Below are 20,134 nucleotides of genomic sequence, written 5' to 3'. Positions count from 1 at the left end.
AAGAGACTGATGCTGCTCTGCTTTCCATTTGAACAACACTGTAAATATTACATATAAAGTAATCATTTAATCCTCACAACATTTCTCTTTAATCACTGTATAATGAAGTAATTGTTATGGTGCTTTAAGATTCAGGTAGGGCAGTAGATTCCCTCAAATGTTAAAAGGTAATACTTGCAGGCTGAGCTGGACCAGAATCCAGGTCCATGACTCCCAGCCCAGGTTCCCTGAGCCTTCACTAGCCCTGGGGAGAACAGCTTCTGGACTTTCCATAGCCTAAGCAGCCCACTGTCAACAGAGGGAAGAATATGACAGTGCAGGTGACAGCAGGAGTCTGAGGAGCACACAAGCAGGAACAGCCCTGTTTGAAATTGTGATTTGGCAAATTGGGCACTCTTTCATGGTTGTTCCTGCTTCTCCAGGTCATTCTGGCTTGTCTAGAAACACAGAAGGAGCTCATCTTGAAGAAGTGTAATCGGAAGAGCTGGTTGGCCCAGCAGTGAAACAAAATGAAGAGGGACCAATGAAGGGATGGCAGCATGAAGCCATCACTAATTTCCAGTTGGTCCAGAGAGATATGGTCTCCTAGACCACAAAACACTTGTCACCAAGTCACAAGCCACTCAACAGAGGAAACATGACATCTCAGCCTCTGAAGAAGGGTGTACACTTTGTGGAATTAAATGAAGAATATCCAAATGAGAACAAACAAGGCTCTTTATCCAGAGCTTGCTATAGCAAGGGGGTCAGCCACCATCTTATGTCTGATAGAGACTCAAGAGCAAGCAGAGCAGAGGGAAAGCTGTATAGTGGAAAAAAGCGAAGACTTTTTCGCAAGCTGGAGGAGGGTTAACTAGAAGTAGGACATGCTATGTGGTTTGTTAGGGAGCACATTTAGCTTTCTCCAGTTGTTCCTAAATTGAAAGTGGAGGTAAAAATTAGGGAAGCTGCCAGTTATCAATCAAGTCCTGACTGCTTGGGGTTAATTGTTGACTTCCTGGGATGTTTGCTGTAGATAATGGCCAGCTTTCCGGACCGATTGTTGCAAGTGGTGAGCCAGATTTTCCATTTCTAATTGCTGATGAGAGTGGATCAGAGATTCCTGGCTAATGTTCATCTGTCTATTCAGTCTCTTAGCTGGGTACTAGGGGCTTGAGGACTGGTCAGAGCATCACCTCTGCCCAACAAGCAGGTCTGAATGTCTCAGTTTCTCCAAGGTTTCCCTAAATGGTGATAATAGTCAAAATATTATTTGAATTCCTTACATTAATCTACTCTTAGCATGACATAAGCTGAAGGAATGAGGTTGTCCTGAGGGCAAATGCTGATACCAGCACTGGCTTTGCAATTGTGATATTAAACTTTGGGCCACAGCAAGGAAGGGAATCTGAACTAAATCTTTGCAGCACACCAAGCCACTAGCAATCCTCTAGCTTCCAGAAAAAGCTGCCTTCAGAACTGTTTTTCATCCCTAATAAAGGTTACCACTGCCTATTGCTGAAGCTGGCTTTGGTGAGATTGATCAGGCTGATTTGTGGGAGAGTAGTGTCATTTCTGAAACAAAGGGGTGTTCCATTTATAAGCTACTCATTGTGGTCATCCCTTGGGCTAGGTACAGTATCCTGTGCTGCCGTGAAGTATACAAAGATGAGGGGGGAAAGTGTCTATGCTGAGGGAGCACAGTGGGGAAGAACAGTGGCAGGAGGTGCAGGACACAGGCAACAGGGGCAGTGGAAGGCATCTATGGAGAGCTGTATGTGTCACAGACTCCCCTAATAGACGACAAATTCCTCAGGTGCAGGGGAGCCAGGGTGGCTTAGGGAAGGACTCCAAGATAACAGAATGAGGGTTAGAAGAGGCTTTCTCAAAGCATATTCCAAAGACTGTATGATAGTTATTTTGTCATTTGGTATGTTCATAGGCTTCCTGAAACTTAAAAATCTCTCCTGATTTATGATTTTCCTTCCTTTCTCCTTCCCTGTGTTTGCCCTCTTTGGTTCCCTGGCAGGTGCCACAGCTCAGGCCTGGCTCTAGCAGCCATCCACAGCACGCAGGCGCACAGTGCACTTATCTCTGCTCCAGGGGCTTCCATTTCCCATCTTAGAGGGTCGCATTATTAATTCTGACAGGCTAAAACCTGGGGGGAGAGAGCTGATTCAATCAGTTGAAAGGCCTTAAGAGCAGAGCTGAGATTTCCCTGAAGAAGAAATTCTGCCTGTGGACTTCAGCTTCTGCTCCTGCCGGAGAGTTCCAGCCTGCCCTTACTGACAGGCTACCCTACAGATTTAAGATCTGCCTAGCCAGCCCCCACAATCACATATGTCCCTTAATATATATCTCCTATTGCTTCTCTTTTTCTGGTTGAACCCTAATTGGTACAAAATGTACTGGGTTTATTACTGTTATTTTAAAATGCATCAATACATCCATATTTTAAAGTTTTAGTTTCCTTGATTGCCAAAGCAAATACCATGCAGTGGTTTGGCAAAAACAATGGGAATTTATTAGCTCACAGTTTTTAGGCCAGGAGAAAGTTCAAATAGAGCATCATCAAGGCTATTCTTTCTCCCCAAAGACTATGGCGTTCTGGGGCTGCTGCCAGAGATCCTCGGTCCTTAGCTTGTCACAAGGCAATGCACATGGTGGCATCTCCTGGTCTCTCCCTTCTCTTCCAGGTTCCACTGATGTTCAGCTTCTGGCTACTCCCTCTGTGGCTTTCTGTCTGAATTTCATTCTGCTTATAAAGGACTCCAGTAGCAGATTAAGACCCATCCTGGGCCACATCTGAACTGAAGTAACCTAATCAAAAGGTCCTATGTTCAATGGATTCACACCCACAGAAATGAGTTAAGTTTAAGAACATGTTTTTCTTGGCTATATACAGCTCCAACCACCACAGTTTCTTATATGGGAAAATATGGACAGATATAACTCATATAATCAAGACTGTTGGGAGTCTTCATTAATTTGTAAGAGTATAAAGGAATCCTGAGACAAAAACTGAGGGAACCACTGGTGCAGAAATGATGCAACCCAGTGGCCATAGCAACCCAATATGCAAGCGGTGATTCTTCAATATTGACTGTAAATAGAGAAAGACACACAATGCAACCTGAGCATGACAATAACCATTTGACAAATGAGGAAAATTAGGGAAGTGTGACTGCCTATATGATCTCCAGCACATGTTAGCCACTCGAGGGAGTGTCACTGTTACTGCTGTCATGTCAGTACTTAGAGAATCATGACATCACGGGTTTAGTTTCCCTACCTGCAAAACAAGGATAATATTCCCTGACTTTCCTATCTCCCAGGATTGCTTCAAGGAACAAATTGGTTAATGTGCCTGTCAAAAATATTCAGCCATCATGTGTCTCTACTATTACATTTATAGCACATGCATTGAAGGTGATAATGCAGATCCCAGAAGGGAAGGCCCACCTCACACACACAGTAACAAACACTCACAGGTACACATACACACAATCACACACACATGCTCACATACACTTACACACACATGAAGTCTGTTCATTTTTCTCCCCCTCTTGATTTCCGTGAGCTCAAATTGACCTTGTTTTGTCCTAGCAACAGGAAGGACCCAGTTTATCCACCATGTTTCAAAACAGAGCAACCAAGCAATACTACTTTTGAGCACTAAGGATAATTTAAAAGTGGCCCAAGACGAAATTTACCTAAAGGGCAGAGTCATGGCACATTCTTGTCTTATATCCCCCACAGCATCTAGGCAATGATTTTATATGAAGAAACAGTTTGCAGATATAATGATGTAAATTCAATTGTAAGGAAGCTGTTTAATCTACTCAACAGAATAACTCATTCCAAGTATTCTTAAGCTAAGCATTTTGTTTTAAAAATTGAAATGTTAATTATAAACCAGTCTTATCTATTTCTTAGTTCATTTTCCTAAATCCAATCCACTTCTATAAACATAGGATAATGCAGAATTTCTCTAATTCAGCCCCTATTGCAGGGTTGGTACAATTTGTGTTTGCACAAACCATTCATCTTCAGAAAGGTCTATTCAGCGCTTACTTTTGTCCTTCATTACCTCCGTATCAGCTGTCGTTATGCTTTGTGGAAAATCCTGGAATCCCATCACCACAAAGTAAATGAGGTAATTCCACATAAAGAGCAGATGATGAGAGAGTTGGCCAAGACATGGAGAAAACTCTTCAGATAAACATTTTCTTCTTTATTGCTCTTTTTCTCATCTATGATTATCTCCTTATTGAGCAAATACAAAATGTGGGTACTATTGGGTCAGTTTCCAATAAAAGCTATGGCCAGGTGTCTGAGAACATGGCTTTCCATGGCTCTGTTCATGCGAATAGTACTCATTCTCTCAGTGCCGACAGGGATTACAACGCCTAACGCACCACAGAGAATTACTGAATTTCTAGAAGGTAATGCCCCTCTTTTATTCATATTGGTTAAAATAGCCAGCAATAGCATATGTTCATTGAGCATTTAGCATGAAAGTTTGAGTGCCAAACACCTTTCATACATTGTGATTTAATCCCCACAAAATTCATAAAGGATTTCAAAGTAATGAAAGAGCCCTGTCTTCCAGACTCCAAACATTAGCCATTATGCAACACAACTTCTCTAGCAGACCTCTTAGTCCATCTCTTCTTTTAGTACTTGATGCTAACTTCCCAATCAACCAGGAGTTTCTGTGTTCAGGTTCTGATTCAACTAAATCACTAGGCCCTTTATATTTACTAACTTCTTTAACTCTCAAAATATCTGCCTTCTTAAACAGGTCATGTTAGCGCCAACCTCATGAAGCATGGACAGATTTGCTCCATTACTCATGGCCAGGAAGTCACACTGAAAGTTTTATAATATTTCCCTTCACTGTCCATCTTTGATGGGCTCAGAAGATGATTAAAAGGGCCATCGCCATCCCCTTCTCAGCCTTCTGACACCATCGGCCACAGCCATAGTTGCCATTGGAAGAAAGAGCTAGTGATAAACCTGGCCATTTTCATCCTTTCATGAACTCTTTGCCACAGATTATTCAAGAAACATATTTCCAGTCAGCCCAGTGAGGAGGAATCTGTCAAGAACAGGGGACCCCAAAATCTTTCCGGACCCAGAAATTCATGGTTGGTGATGTTGAAGACATTTGCGGTTGGTTGACTCTGGATTTCTAATCAGACAGCCACAGCTGGTGTGCATCTTAGGGTTGAATATGCATTTGGTGCTTCTTTGAGCACAGGCATCTGCAAGGAACACGTGGCTCTCTGTGGGGCCAAAGAAAGTCTGCTTATTCTGCCTCTGCCAGCAACGAAAATATACTGTCAGTACAAAGCTGTCTTTGGGCAGAGAATTCCTTGGGGACCAGAGGCAGAAATCCTATAATGGACAGGGCTCTCAGCCAAGACATATTTGAATAGCATTAACAATAGCATGTGTACCTTTGTTTCCCCAAAGCGGAATTCTTTGTAAGCAGATATCCTGCCAGCTGGGCAAGAAGCCACATTCCCCTCAGAAACTATGGGGAGGGGGTTTGGAGTGTGGACACATTCAGCATGCTAACCAAGGTCAGACCATTGGTCTAAGCAGAGGACACTTCATTCTGTAAGGCTGGTGTCCTGTTTCCTGTACCAGAACACCTGCCCTCAAGCAATACAAGTGCTAGGTGGAAGCTGCCTTCAGTCTGTGAAGTGACTCACTCTGCAAATGTGCTTATTTGAAGAAATATTTAACTATAAAATACACCTATCCACCTACACAGCTATGCACAACTACCCATAGAAGTACCCACTCCATCTATTCCAACTTACTTTACCATTGTTCATCACTTCTGGGATCACAGAATTCCGAATGGAGGCTCTAATAGACATTGCAGGCTGCAACTTTGGGTACATATTTGGTTCACAGGGAAAGCATCCTATGCATGATAGATTTACATAAGACTATATCAAACAAAAAGCAGCAACATCAAAACCAAGAATTAAATCAGACACATGTTCCTTCTCTTCCTTTGACAAAACTGGATACCCAGATATGGCATGGTCATCACAGTTAGACTCCTCTGGAAGTTGAGTTTTTTCTTGAGTTAACTAATAGAATACTGAGCCTGGTCTATGCAGCATCTGTCAGAGGCTCTAATCAGGATTTGAACTGCCTGTTCCCGTACTAGGAAAGCCAGTTGTTATTTCTCTGTCCAAATAACTGGGAAGGAGAGAAATGACTCCATCCACTGCTCCTACTGAAGGGAAAGGCTGGGTACCAGGTGACTCATCCCCTGGCCATAGTTGACCAAAGTAAGGATGGACATCTAACCCCAGCATATCCATGAGCTGGCTGAGCCTAACAGGTTACTCTGTCAAGAATGTGAAATACAAAACACAGACCTTGTAGTTAGGACTGAGTCACATAGAGTCGGGCCCCTGCCACTGCCATGGAGAGCCAGAGCACAGTCCTCCAAATAGTTTTCGAGGAGTATTTACTAGGCAGAAGAAGCAGAAATGGAAGAGGCTTCAGGTTCTGACTAAGCAAATCCTTCCCTGTCAGCCAACTAGACTTTATTCTCAGCCCTTGGAAACCTGAGCAATTGCCTCTTTTCTTAAGCCAGCACAAGGAGCATTCTGTCTCTTGCTTTTTTGAGCACCATGAACATGACAGCTCCTCCTCCCCACCACTGAGGAGGTCTGATGATGGGATATATGGTCAGGCCAGTGATGCTGCTGCTTCGGGCATGAGGCACCCTGAGCAACCACTGTCCGCAGAAGGAGGCCGTGTCTCTGGGATGCAGACACACGCTGCCAGGTGAAAGTGCTCTTTGTGGGAGGCAGAACTGCTATCGAAAGTGCTCAAGAAGGAAGATTAAACCACTAAAATGAAGCAGATCTATTGGACTTAACTGATTTTAGGAGATGCTTTTTTCTGTCTGCATGGTTTAACATTTCTGAAACCGGGAATTGTCTTACAACCACTGTCAGCCAGCTAGAACTTCTGTGGTTGTCACGAGCAAACTCAGCCGTGGCTGTTCATAATGTTGTCACTTCAACTGAGTTATGTACATATGTTGAGTTTGTTATTTAAAATATCTTCAGAAAGATTTCAGTGTGGTTTGGCAATCAAACAAAAAATGTCAATGTGTTTTCACAAAGGCATGGAAATATAGCAGTGGGATATAAATGCTATATTAATGAAGCAAATATCTGTCATGGAAGGAATGATTGCAATCTCATATTTCTTTCAAAGCAATAACCAAGTGCTTTAGAAATTCACGAAGAAGAAATGGTGGTACTTTTTGTTACTGAGATAAATGCACAAGGATGGTTTATTACCCACCAATCACAATTGATAGAGTCTTAGATTAGATTAAGTACAGTAATAATAACCATCAGATTTGGCCAAAGAGTCTGACTCCTGCCTGTTTGAACTCTGCCATAGGCAACCTATTTACTCACGAAGGGTAACAGTAGAAGGAAGCAGACTATTTGACTTAGCTCTGTGGAACTTTAGAATCAAAGCCTTAGTGATTATTGAAGTTTAACACATGAAACTTGCTCTCTGCACTGTAAAGCTCAGTACAAGCATCAGATGCTCAGAAACTTCCACGCCATCATGTCTGTCTTGCAATTGTAATTAGGTCTGGAATAAAGAAGATGGGAGGCAACAAGTACCCTTGTTCTTCTCTTCACCTCAGAGAGAGTGCCAATGGCTCCAGACTCTGTCCCTTCGCCCTCCTTTCCCTTCCTTTTCCATTCACTACCTTTCCTATTTTATTTTTTTTTTAACTTTTCATTTTGAAATAATTTCAAACTTACAGGACAGTTGCAAAAATAATACAAAAACCAATGCAGAGACCCTCAATATACCCCCTACCCAGATATCCAGATTTACCAACTTTTATAAATTTTCCATATTTGTTACATCATTCTATCTAACAATCTATTTATCTATCTATCGTCTAAGTATTTGAGAGTGGGTTGTATATACATGTCCTTGAGCACTTAATACTTCCATGTACATTTCATAAGTCCAAGAGTATTCATCTATATAACCACTTTAAGTGCAGTTACCAAGTTCAAGACATTTAACATTGATACAAAGCTTGCTGTCCATATTCCAATTTTTTTTTTTTTTTAATTTCTCCCAATACTGTCCTTTGGGGCAATTTCACCTCCATTATTAGATCCTGTCCAAGATCATTCCCTTCCTTTCTCCATCACTATCTCCCTCCCCTCCTCCTGCCAGCAGAAGCATGTACCTAGTGGAGAGAGTGGAGAGCTTAGGTCAGATGGGGGTAAAAACTAGGGATAAGTGCAGTGTGCTTGCATGTGCATGTGGTGCACATATTCATGAGTACATATGTGTGCAGAGGCAATCTTTTCCTCTCTCATCCCCAAGTTCTGGATTTTTACAAAAGCATGCATTATACAGTCTTCCAAAGTAACAATGTGAAACCATGTGTTCCCCTCAATGGGCAAAAAAATTCTGTCAAGAAAAAATGTACATGTGCCCTTGATGAAGTGTACCACTCTACAATACCTTCATTTTATCCATCAAATATATATTTAAAGTACATTGAGATTGGGAATCCTAATGTTGCATTCTTTCAGATAAAGAGCAATTTAGACCAACATCATATATTCAATAAAACTTAACATGAGTAAGTTCTTGTGTACCCTGTGCTGTGTATATAGAATCTGTGCTCTGCCTCACAGGCTCGTATATTTACTATTATAACAAATCATACATTAAATTTCAACAAGTTTTACACAGTAAATTTTAGTGGCTGATAAAACAAATAGGAAACCATTTTACTCCGTCAAAAAAAACTCAGGCATTTTTCTATGTAAATTGTAACATAACCGAACCAGTTAATATAAAATGTTGGGGTTCTGATTGGAATTGTATTGCTTGTATACACACACACACACACACATACACACAGTCCAAGGATAAACACTATTTGATCATGGTGTATTATTCTTTTTATATATTGCTGGATTTGATTTGTTACTGTTTCATTAAGGATTTTTGCATGCATGTTCATAAGAGATATTGATCTGTAGATTATTTTACACTTTTTTTTTTCTGTTTTGGGTTTCAGATCAGAGCGAGGCTGGATATTATAGAATGAGTTGGGAAGCATATGTTCCTCTAAGTATTTTTTGACAATTGTGATATTTAAGGAAATGTTCATTTTTATCTAAGTTGTCAAATTTATGTTATTTCCTTTTCATTTGTCAAATTTTTGTTATTTCCTTTTCATACTTTTAGTTTTGTAGGATCTTTAATGAAATCTCATCTTTTAGTTTTGCTAAAGATGTATCAGTTTTACTGACCTTTTCAAAGAACCATGTTTTGATTTCATTGGTTCTATAAAAACCTGACAATATAAGACTGTGAGGCAATGGAAATTCTTAAATATCTCTAGTGATAGTCTAATTGGTTCAAATTATTTGGAAAGCAATTTTTTTATATTAAGGTAAGGCAATTCCATTCCTAGTTTCATGCCATAGAAATACTTTCACATGTGCACATTGCTTTTAGTAGCCAAAAGAAAAAAGTTGAAGAGAACTTAAAAGTCCACCACAAGGAGATTGGATATATCATGTCAAATGATTATCATTAAACCCAAGGGTATAAATCTCCCTGGCAACATGGGACTTGACTCCTGGGGATAAGCCTGTCCTGGCATCGTGGGATTGAGAAAGACTTCTTGACCAAAATGGGGAAGAAAAATGAAGCAAAATAGTTTCAGTGGCTGAGAGATTTCAAATGGAGTCGAGAGGTCACTCTGGAGGTTATTCTTATGCATTATTTAGATATCCCTTTTTGGTTTTTAGTACATTAGAATAGCTAGAAGGAAATACCTGAAACTGTTAAACTGCAATCCAGTATCCTTGATTCTTGAAGACGATCGTATACCCATATAGCTTATACAGGACGACTGCGTGATTGTGAAAACCTTGTGGCCCACACTCCCTTTATCTGGTGTATGGGCAGATGAGTAGAAAAAAGGGGGACAAAATGTAAATGAATAATGGGGGGAAAAGGAGTATCAGATGTTTTGGGTGTTATTTTTTACTTTTATTTTTATTTTTATTTCTTGGAGGAATGAAAAATTTCTTGGTGACTGCACAACTGTATAATGATACTGTGAACAACTGATTGGACACTTTGGATGATTTTATGGTATGTGACTATAGCTCAATAAAATTGCATGAAAAAAATTACAATGACAGAGATGTTTGGTTTCAACTCAAATACAGAAACAAGGAAAGAACATTGCTCTTACCCTACAACAAGAAAAAAGCTGGACATGGTGCAAATTAACAATTTTTCTTGAACCCATCAAAGAATGAGATTATAAGCCAAACAATTCAGTCAAAATCTAGAAGGAGTTAGACACCTCCATGGAGAAACAGGACCCAAGTATTTGCTTACCTGGAAAGATACTGCTAAATACCATATGAGCTGGTAAGATGATTCAGCTAGTAATGTTTAGCAAATTGGTGAGACTGAGGATGGGCTAGTGCGAGAGTGGGGAGCCCCTGTTGACCACAGATGTGAAAGTTCAGGCTGTTTCAGGCTTTTCCTTCAGGAACCCTGCCAAGCACTCACAGGGACAGTTCTGAGAAACTTTCTTCATGGTGCCAAAACTCTGCCCTGACCTACCCTATGAAATCTCCCCTATGAAACAGAAGTCTTCATCTGCAGAAAGAAGGGAACAGCAGGTACCCCAAAACTCCACCCAGACCCATATTTCCTGTCTTCCCTGAGTAAGAAAAGCCTTCATTGGCAGGAAAAAGGGCAACAAAACTGAAACGTAAGCTGAGAGAGGAAAACAGGAGAAAAATCAAAGCTCTACCCCAAAGGGTATGTGCAAGGCCCAGCATTACATCTGGATGAAGGGAAGGGACACTTGTGAAGGCACACAGAGACTCAGGTTCACAGTGTCTGCCTAAGACTGAGGCTTGGTCAGAACATCAGAAAATGCCACCTCTCCCGCCCCTGCCACCATGCCAACCAGTGCTGAGTAAGAATAAACAGTGGAATGCAGAGGGGAGATTTGCAAGAGACAAATATCCTCTAAGGAACAGAGTAAAGGGGAGACCAAAGCCAGGCAGGGAGCAAATCTCAAAGGCAGCCCAACTCCTCACGAGATTAACATTAAATTCCAGACTAAAAGCCTAGCAGAAGAAAAGAAGAGCTCATCTCTAAGCATAAACATTATTTACCTCAGTATCTACTCTTCCTACAGAGTAGGCAGGAAAACAGGAAACAGAAAACAAAGAACAAATGAAACAAATGGAAAACAGTTTGCAAGATGGTAGATGTTAATCCAACCATATCAATAATCACTTTAAATATGAATGGTCTAAACACAACAGCTAAAAACCAGAAATTATCTGGATAAAAAAGACAACTATATATTGTCTACAATAAAACCCACTTTCAATAAAGGCATAGATAAGTTAAAGATAAAAGGATGGAGAAGGATATACCGTGTAAATACTAACCAAAAGAAAGCTAAAATGGCTTTATTAATCCCAGACAAAATAGATTTTAGAATAAGAAAGATTATCGCAGTAATATGAAACCAAAAACTTAAAGCCTGATTTTTAACATTATTGCAATATCACAGAAGAAAAGAAAAAATTAGTTTCAAAGATTCTTAATGTTCAAACTGAACTTTAATTTAACCTATGCTTTTACTTAGATTTTCTTACTGTGTGAATATACTTATTAAATGAATTACTGCAATTTTGCCACCTAAAAATACTGATACTTCTTAGCATTGGATACTTTGTACCAAAGTCACACATCTTTCTGGTTCTCACAAATAGTTTGTTACTTTGATGTACTTCTGATTTATTATTGTCTACTTCTGCAGGAATACTTTGCCTTTTGGGACACTTGGTGGGAAAATATATGAACATTCCATTGAAAATGCTATAAGCTGAGACATTTAATGTGTTCTCTTCTCACTGTTGCCTGACGCAAGTCCAGGTGGAAATCCAAGTAGGTGTGAAGTAAATTACATTCTTTGGCCATTGGGAATATTTTTCATGCTTGTCTGAATGTGGATATGAGAAAGGACCCTATGAGTTTGCTTCCTATTCTTACAGTGTTTTTCCCCTTAGGAGATGTTTGCATGGGCACAAGAGCATTTGTATATATCTGCCAACAGGTTTTAAATCACCTTATCTTTGAATCAGAAGGTGAAATTGCTGTATGATGGGTAGAATAAATTGACTGGTAATCCTTGATTTCAAGGCTCTGAGCTACGTTAATGCTACATTTAGAAGTATACTTAATAGCTAACGTATAGTAATATTCAAATAATTTATAAATAAGCATACCTTTGCAATTTTGGGCTATTATAATGCACCAACAACCTTTTTTAACTAATCTGATTTAATTTACATTATGTTAGGTGTTTCAAAGTTCTTAATAAAGGGCAAAAATAAAGAATTTCCAAGTGTGGTAACTATAGATAGAAATGATTCTGATAATTAATCCATTTATAATGAAATAGCTATTGCTAAATATTTTGCATAATTAAAGAACCTAGAAGAAAATATTGCATGTGGGCAGACTGCTAACTTGAAGCACCTTAAATTAAATTAACAGACATTCATAACATTTGTTCTTGTTTGCTAATGCTGCCAGAATGCGAAACACCAGAAATGGATTGGTTTTTATAAAAGGGGGTTTATTTGGTTACACAGATACAGGCTTAAGGCTATGAAGTGTCCAACAACAGAGTACCTTCACTGAAGGATGGCCAATGGCTCCGGAAAACCTCTGTTAGCTGGGAAGGAACGTGGCTGGCGTCTGCTCTGGAGTTCTGGTTTCAAAATGGCTTTCTCCCAGGACATTCGGGGCACTTGTCCTCTCTCAGCTTCTCCGAAGAAAAAGTCTGCTTTCAAAACCTGTCTCCAAAATGCCTCTGTAAGCTGAAGCTCCTCTTTCAGATTCTGTGCATTCTTCAAAGTGTCCCTTTTGGCTGTAGCAAGCTCGCTCCTTCCGTCTGAGCTTATATAGTGCTCTAGTAAACTAACTAATCAAGGCCCATGCTGAATGGGTGGGGCCACACCTCCATGGAAACTATCCAATCAGCGTTCTTACCTACAGTTGGATGGGTTGCATCTCCATGGAAGCACTCAAAGGATTACAATCTAATCAACACCAATACATCTGCCTACACAAGATTGCATCAAAGGTAATGGCATTTTGGGGGACATGATACATTCAAACTGGTTCAACATTAATAGTGCAAGATTCATGTAGGAGATTGTGCAAAAATAACAGCATTTTATTGGACTTTCGTATCCTATGGGTTAGAAAACTTTGCCAGCAATGGAGAACCTTAGATCCCAGTTTCACCATTATCAGATTGTAAAACTTCAGGTAAAACATTAAATTTGTGCATGTGTGCATAAGTGAACCTATAAGAAGGTATCAACAGATTTCCCAAAGTTGTCTTGAGGGTCAAATTAAATGAGATGACAGATAAGAGTACATGTGGGAAAAGATTAAAGAGTCATATTACAAGTGTGGCTAAAGCATATGGTGATCACCTCATAATTCAGGAGAAAAAATGCTTTAGTGCCTTTACTGATCTGCCTAGGTAACATAGTTATTGTGACAGTGGAGTTTTAAATGACCAATTGTCTCTTTATCAAAACAGAAAATACTTGATAAATATAAGTGTGTGGGTAAACTAGCCCCAAAATAAAGGAACATCTCTTCTTATCTCTGGGATTATGACTAGACTACAAATTAATTCATCTTGCATTGGAGCAAGATGAAATGTGATGATACTGAAGAATCAAAGTGACTAAAAATAAAAGAAGATATTCGAGTCTTGGGAAGCCAGGGCTGGGTGGGGTTCGTGGCGCAGCAGCCAACGCAGCCAGCCAGAGGGGTAGCTGGCAGCCGCCGGGTTGGTCAGGAGCAGGGTCTCCTTTGGGCGGATGATGCTGGGGAAGCACAAAGAGGCTGGAAACATCACACATGAAGATCCTCCACAAACAGATTGAGCACACCCTGAAGGAAAAGCACATCCTGCAAGCGGGTCAACGTTAAGTTCCTCATCAGACTTGAGTTCTCCTTCAAGGAAAATTCAAACTTATATATGGTCATGGACTATGTACCCAAAGGGGAGATGTTTCGAGTACCTGCCCTCACTGGATCTCATCTATAGGGACAGAGAACCTCCTCATTGACCAACAAGGCTGTATTCAGGTGACTGGCTTCGGTCTCACCAAACTTAAAAGGCCGCACCTAGACCTTGTGCAGGAACCCTGAGCCCCTGTCCCCCGAGATCATCCTGCACAAAGGCTACAACAGGATGGTGGACCAGTGGGCCTTGGGGGTCCTCATCTACGAGATGGCATCCAGCTACCTGCCCTTCTTTGCCCAGCAGCCCATCCAGATTTATGAGAAGATTGTTTCTGGGAAAGCCCAGTTCCGGTCCCACTTCACCTCCCCCACTAAATGACCTGCTGCAGAACCTCCTGCAGATGAACCCCACCCAGTGCTTCAGGAACCTCAAAAACAGGTCAGTGACATCAAGAACCACGAATGGTTTACCACAACAAACTGGATTGCCATCTACCAGAGGACGGTGGACGCTCCCTTCATACCAAAGTTAAAGGGCCCCAGGGACACGAGTAACTCGAATGATTATGAGGAGGAAGAGAGCTGGGTCTCCCTCAGTGAAAACTATGGCAAAGAATTTTCTGAGTTTTAAGGGTATGTCTGTGCCCTCACGGGTTTTCTTATTCTTTTCTTTTTTACTTTTGTGGGGGAGGGGGTGGTGATGGTGGTGGGAGGGTGGGATTGAACAGCCAGAGGTGCCCAGAGTTCCTTGCATCTACCTTCACCCTCACCCCACCCTCCAGGGAGATTTTTAGAAGGGCACTATACCTACTACTCCCCCTCACCCCTCCTGACCCCTCTACTGCTACCCCTTCCCCCCATGGCTCCCCAACCCAGCCCACTTCTGTCCATTTTAAACAAGTTTCTCAGCCCCGGTCAGACCAGTTCTTGCTGGCATGTCCAGGGATACAGAAAGCATCCAGCATGTGGAAACAGGGGGTCCAAGCTTAGCTCCCCTGCAAAACTGCAGGCACCGCTGGCTAAGGACAAATGAACAGAAAAACCAACCTCCTCCCCAGAGCAATCCTGACAGGGAAAGGAGACACTTTATTGACATGTTCAGAGGGCTGCTTGTTAGAATTTTTAAGAAAACCATTTAAAATATTTAAGTTCCATCAATGCCTCCCTCCCTTCTCCCTTTACCACCTCCTCAAGTCCCCCCTCTCCCCAAATCCATTTTACCATGGCTGGGAAGCAGATGGATTTAGTAAAGGAAGGAGCTGGGGTTCAAACCCTCTGCCCTGAGCTGCTGATCTCCCCTGCCCCCCTCCCCAGGCCTCCTCTGCTGAGCCTGGAATGGTCTCAGCCCCCTCTGGAAGCCCCTCCCCTCTTCCCCAACACACCTTTCTTCACCTTTGGGCTTGAGCAACCAGGCAAAGCAACTAACTCCCCCTCTCCCTGCTAAAGAGGACACTCCCACAAAAAAGATGGGGGGCATGCAGGCCCAGGGTCTCCCCCCATAGCAAGCCCCCTCCACAAACTTCTCAATTTCATTCTCAGCTGGATTTTTAATGCCCAGCTTCCTCGCAGCTCAGTTTGGAAGAGAAACTGTGCAAGAGGACGTGGAGAAGGCGAAGCTCTTCCCCCCACTCCCACCCCCACCATGGCCCAGAGTTCAAGGCCAGAGTTGCCAGGCAGGGGCTGCCTGTTTTATTCACCCTGTGGCCTCGGCCCCACACTACCCATCCTGGGTGCTTCCTCTAGCTTAGCTGTCAGCTGTCCATCACCCCTTCTCCCCCCACACCTATCTGATTTGTGCTTATTTCTCCTTAATAGTAAAGAAGCTCTGTGGGGAGCTGCTGAGGAGCCACCCCATTCACCTCCATATTTGTCCCTCTTATAACTTCTCCCCTTCCCAGAACAAATTCTCAGGGCTGGGGTGGGGCTCCAGGTGGACGCAGGGTCAATTCAATCTGTTTGCACTGAAGGAGTCGACTTCCTCTTGAACAGTGTTGCTGTTGCAAACACATTTGAAAACGACCAACATTAAAGTTTTATTAAAAATCAAAGAAGATAAAGGAAAGCAAGTGCTGTAAACGGAGAAAAATAACATTTGCTAACAATTTTTTGTGCACCTTTTATTGACTCCTGATATCAGTCCTGGGAAGTAGCCATTATCATCACACTTATTTTTCTCTTAAGCAAAGTAAAGTTAAAAGAGAAGTAAAAATTAAATGAATAATAAGGGGGTTGGGTGGATAGGATATTTTGGGTGTTTGTTACTTGTAGTTTTATTCTTATTTTTATTTTTTGAAGTACTAAAAATGTTCAAAAATTGATTTTTTGATGAGCGCACAACTGTATGATGGTATTGTGAACAACTGATTGTACACTGTGGATGACTGTAGGTGAATATATCTCAATAAAACTAAATTGAAAAAAAAACAAGAAGTAAAATCAATTTGTCTAAACTCCCCTGATTGGCTCCTATATTTGTCTTGACCAGTTTCAAACTTATTCTCTTTACATATATCATATCCTGTGTAAGAACCTAAACAAAAGACCAAGAGCACGTCAAATCACTTTGAAAACTATTCAGTTTCCTAAGAACACTGTCCCTGAAATATTTACTGTCAATCTTTTCAGTCTTCATTTGCCATGGCATACCTGAGTGTTTTTTATTGTTTTTTTTTTTTAAATCAAATTCCCTGCTAAAATTGACCTTTCTCTGAATTTTCAAAAATTGACTTTATGATCAACATAAAGATGCCAACATGAAGATGGCAACATAGAAAGATGCCAACATGAAAACTGATGTTTCAGAGAGCTTCCGTCATGAACTTACTTTCATCTCTTTTAGTTGAATCTTAAGCAATCAGAGTTCCAAATCTTGACTTGCCTGCATTCGTGTATAAAGTGAGAGAGAAGCCAGGGCGGTAACAATGCTTTTCATTTGCCCAAAATACTGATACAGTTTTAGAATTGGACATTGTAGCTAAAAACTTCAAAATATATTGTAGAACTGGGAATTCTATTTATGATCAAATCTGGTTAGAAACATTTGATAGAAACTTTTCCAATCTATAAATACCCCCTAAATTTAGAAACTCACAATCACACTAAAACCAATTTGATAGGCAGTTGTATTAGCCAGGGTTTTCCAAAGAAACAGGATCAAAAGGGCCTATATATGTGTATAGATTTATTATAGGAATTTGGCTCATGTGACCGTGGGGATTGGCAAATTTGAATTCCATAGGTCAGGCTACAAGTGACATTGAATTCCCCAGGAGAAGATGGCTGTCTGAAGTTGAGATAGAAATTCTTCTTTCTGACTGTTGAAATCCCCAGTTCTCCCTTGAAGCCCTCTAACTGATTGGATGAGAAGATTCTTCTCATTGCTGAAGGCAATCTCTTTTGTTGATTGTAGAGTAATCAGCCATAGATGCAATCAACTGACTAATGATTTAAATCCATACAATACCCTCACAATAACTATCAGGCCAGTTCTTGCTTGACCAAACAACTGGACACCATAAACTAGCCAAGTTGACATATGAACTTAACCATCACAGCAGTCACTTGCCAGAATCTAGTAAGAATTTTCATAAAATGGTAAGGCAAATGGATCTACCCAAAGAAATGTCAGTAGGTGGCCTATGCTTCATCTTTTTTGAAAGAAAGAAAAGCTTTGCATACCTTTCCCAGCTGTGTGTATCTTCTGGCCCAGACCCTCAAAAGTTGTACCAATCAGACATCTGAGCACCATCTCTCTAATGGCTGGGGCTGTATTTTGGAGTGGCCAAGGTGTTTGGAGTGGCAAGGTCCCCTTGCCTTTATCCCATGGAAGCAGTAGGTAACCATTTGGAGACTAGAACGTCTAGAAAAGTTGTAGAGAGGGACTGGTAAGGCTTGTGGCTTTCTAAGAAGTTTGGAACACGTGCAAGAACTTGAGACTGAGGGAAATAAAACTTGAGGGCCAAATTCTAAATTCAGGGGATAATGAAATGGAGAAAACTTACTTAAGGAGGCAGAATGGATCTCTGTTTAGCAGATGGAATGTATTGACATGTAAAGAAGGAAACTCCTTAGAAGACAGCAAAGCCTTACAGAAACAAGAGAGGCTGGGTAAATACTGGGATGATGTAGAATCCAAATGCTGTCCAGCAGACAGGGCTGCATACCCAACAGGTCTGTAGAATCCCGGTTGTGGTGTAAAGACATCTCTAATAGGAAGACGGATATAACGTGATGAATTGTTGCTAATGGACTCTGAGTATTCTGATGCTGTTCTAAGACCATCCTGATCACGAGAGGAAAGCACCCAGCTATGATATCCTGATGGCACTGAACGTTTGTTTTCGTTAAATCCCCTTGTTCTGATTCTACCCTTCCCAATCAACCCTTGGATTATTTGGCTTCCTGGGTAAGACAGCCTACAGAGAGTATTTGCCAATCCCTTGGGCATTGGAATTTTCTCTCCGTGGCAGAGATTTCTCATTGCCAATTACAGAGTTGGGACTCTACGGTTTGGTTTTCATGTAACTCTGCTACAGAGAAAGAGTGTGCTGCTGATTTGGACTAAAATATGCTGGTTCTTGAGACAGTTCTTGTAAATGATTAATTTGGTCTGCTTGTTTTATATTCGGTCCCATTCATGAGCTTTATTAGTGTGAAACTTTCCCTGAGAGATTAATTCATTCTCAGGATGCAGATTAAATAATCACAAAAAGAGAAGCTAAGGAACACTCACAGGGAAGAATGGCACTGCATTAGGCCTCATTGCAGAGGACCGACTCCTCCACCCCTTGACACACCTGCCGTCACCACAGTCCTGGGTGCATCTCCACACCCAGAGGTCCCTCTCCGTGGGTGAGGACAAAGAGATAGCAAGCCTGGGCCGCAGCACATCCGAAGGTCATCATTTCCCCTCACCCTTCATCAGTTCAGATCGTCAGACAACCAGCCACTGGGATGGAGACACTCCTAACTCACAGAGGGGGTGACGTAGGGAGCCTCTCAGTGTGGGGAAGCTGCTACCACACAGGCCTTGAGGCTGCAGCACAGGCAGGCAGCTGCATGTTGAGAAAAATATTACATAAGAGGATGGCAGAGCATATGCTCAGAGTGAGTTATTGATAGATAGAGGATCATAAACAACATGCCATAATTGGTGAAAGGGCACAGAGGGGAAAGGATAAACACACCTTCAGTAAGGATGTGGGAGTCTTCTAGTAAGTGGGAGAGTTGCTGAAGAGACAAGTTGGAAGACTGGAGGGTAGGCGCTGAGGCGGCACTGGCCTTGACTTGAAAATTCAGGGACAGGGACATGCCTGTCTCCAAACCCAGGTGGTCACATGACCCAGCCTGTGGGACACGCTCCCTCTCCAGTCAGATTTGTCTGGTTGAATAGTCCTAGTGGGGATTTCTCCTGAATCTCCAGACATTCCTTCCCTCTGGGGATTTCCACAGTCAAAGGGCTCTCATCCCGATATAACTCAATATAGAAGATGCGTCCTGATGGGTTTCTGTGAGACTGGCTGATGGCAGTTTCTTCCCTGTAGTTGAAAGAGCTTGATAGTGCAAGTATGTGGAGAAAAGAGAGCAGGTCCCCGGGCAGCTAAGGGCCTGAGCTTATCCCTGAGTGGGGAGGAAATGATTCAGAAAAAAGCTGGGCAGGCAGGATGACACCCCACCTGGGGCACTGATGGGAAGCTCCACAGTGGCAGGAGTCTGTTGTGCTTTATATCCTGGAGTAAATGTAGTGGAGAGGAGTGTTTCACCAGAACACCCTCAGGACCTGCTCTGCATTTGTTCAGCCAAAGCCCCTGGGGGAAAGAGTGAAGTTATAAACACGGTTTCTAAACACCCCCATAAGATAAATTTTGACATTGGAGAATTGGGGGCTGAGACTAGCCTTGAAGGACAAGCTCTATGTAGGAGGAAGGTGAGTATAGAAAATTGCTCCCTATATAGCAGCCAAGCAGAGGGACTTGAAAGAATTGGAATGTTGGATGGGAATGTTTAAATGAAA

The 20,134-nt window shown here is 41.7% G+C and overlaps 1 pseudogene; it reads left to right on the top strand.

Moving 5' to 3' along the window:
• The first annotated feature begins 6,730 nt into the window (after positions 1 to 6,730).
• On the top strand, positions 6,731 to 14,752 carry LOC119526599 (annotated as a pseudogene).
• The last annotated feature ends 5,382 nt before the right edge of the window (positions 14,753 to 20,134 follow it).

Source organism: Choloepus didactylus, chromosome 1 (assembly GCF_015220235.1).
Source record: "Choloepus didactylus isolate mChoDid1 chromosome 1, mChoDid1.pri, whole genome shotgun sequence".
Taxonomy (NCBI): domain Eukaryota; kingdom Metazoa; phylum Chordata; class Mammalia; order Pilosa; family Megalonychidae; genus Choloepus; species Choloepus didactylus.
Note: the sequence above shows the minus strand (reverse complement) of the source record. Positions and strands in the feature narration are given on the sequence as shown.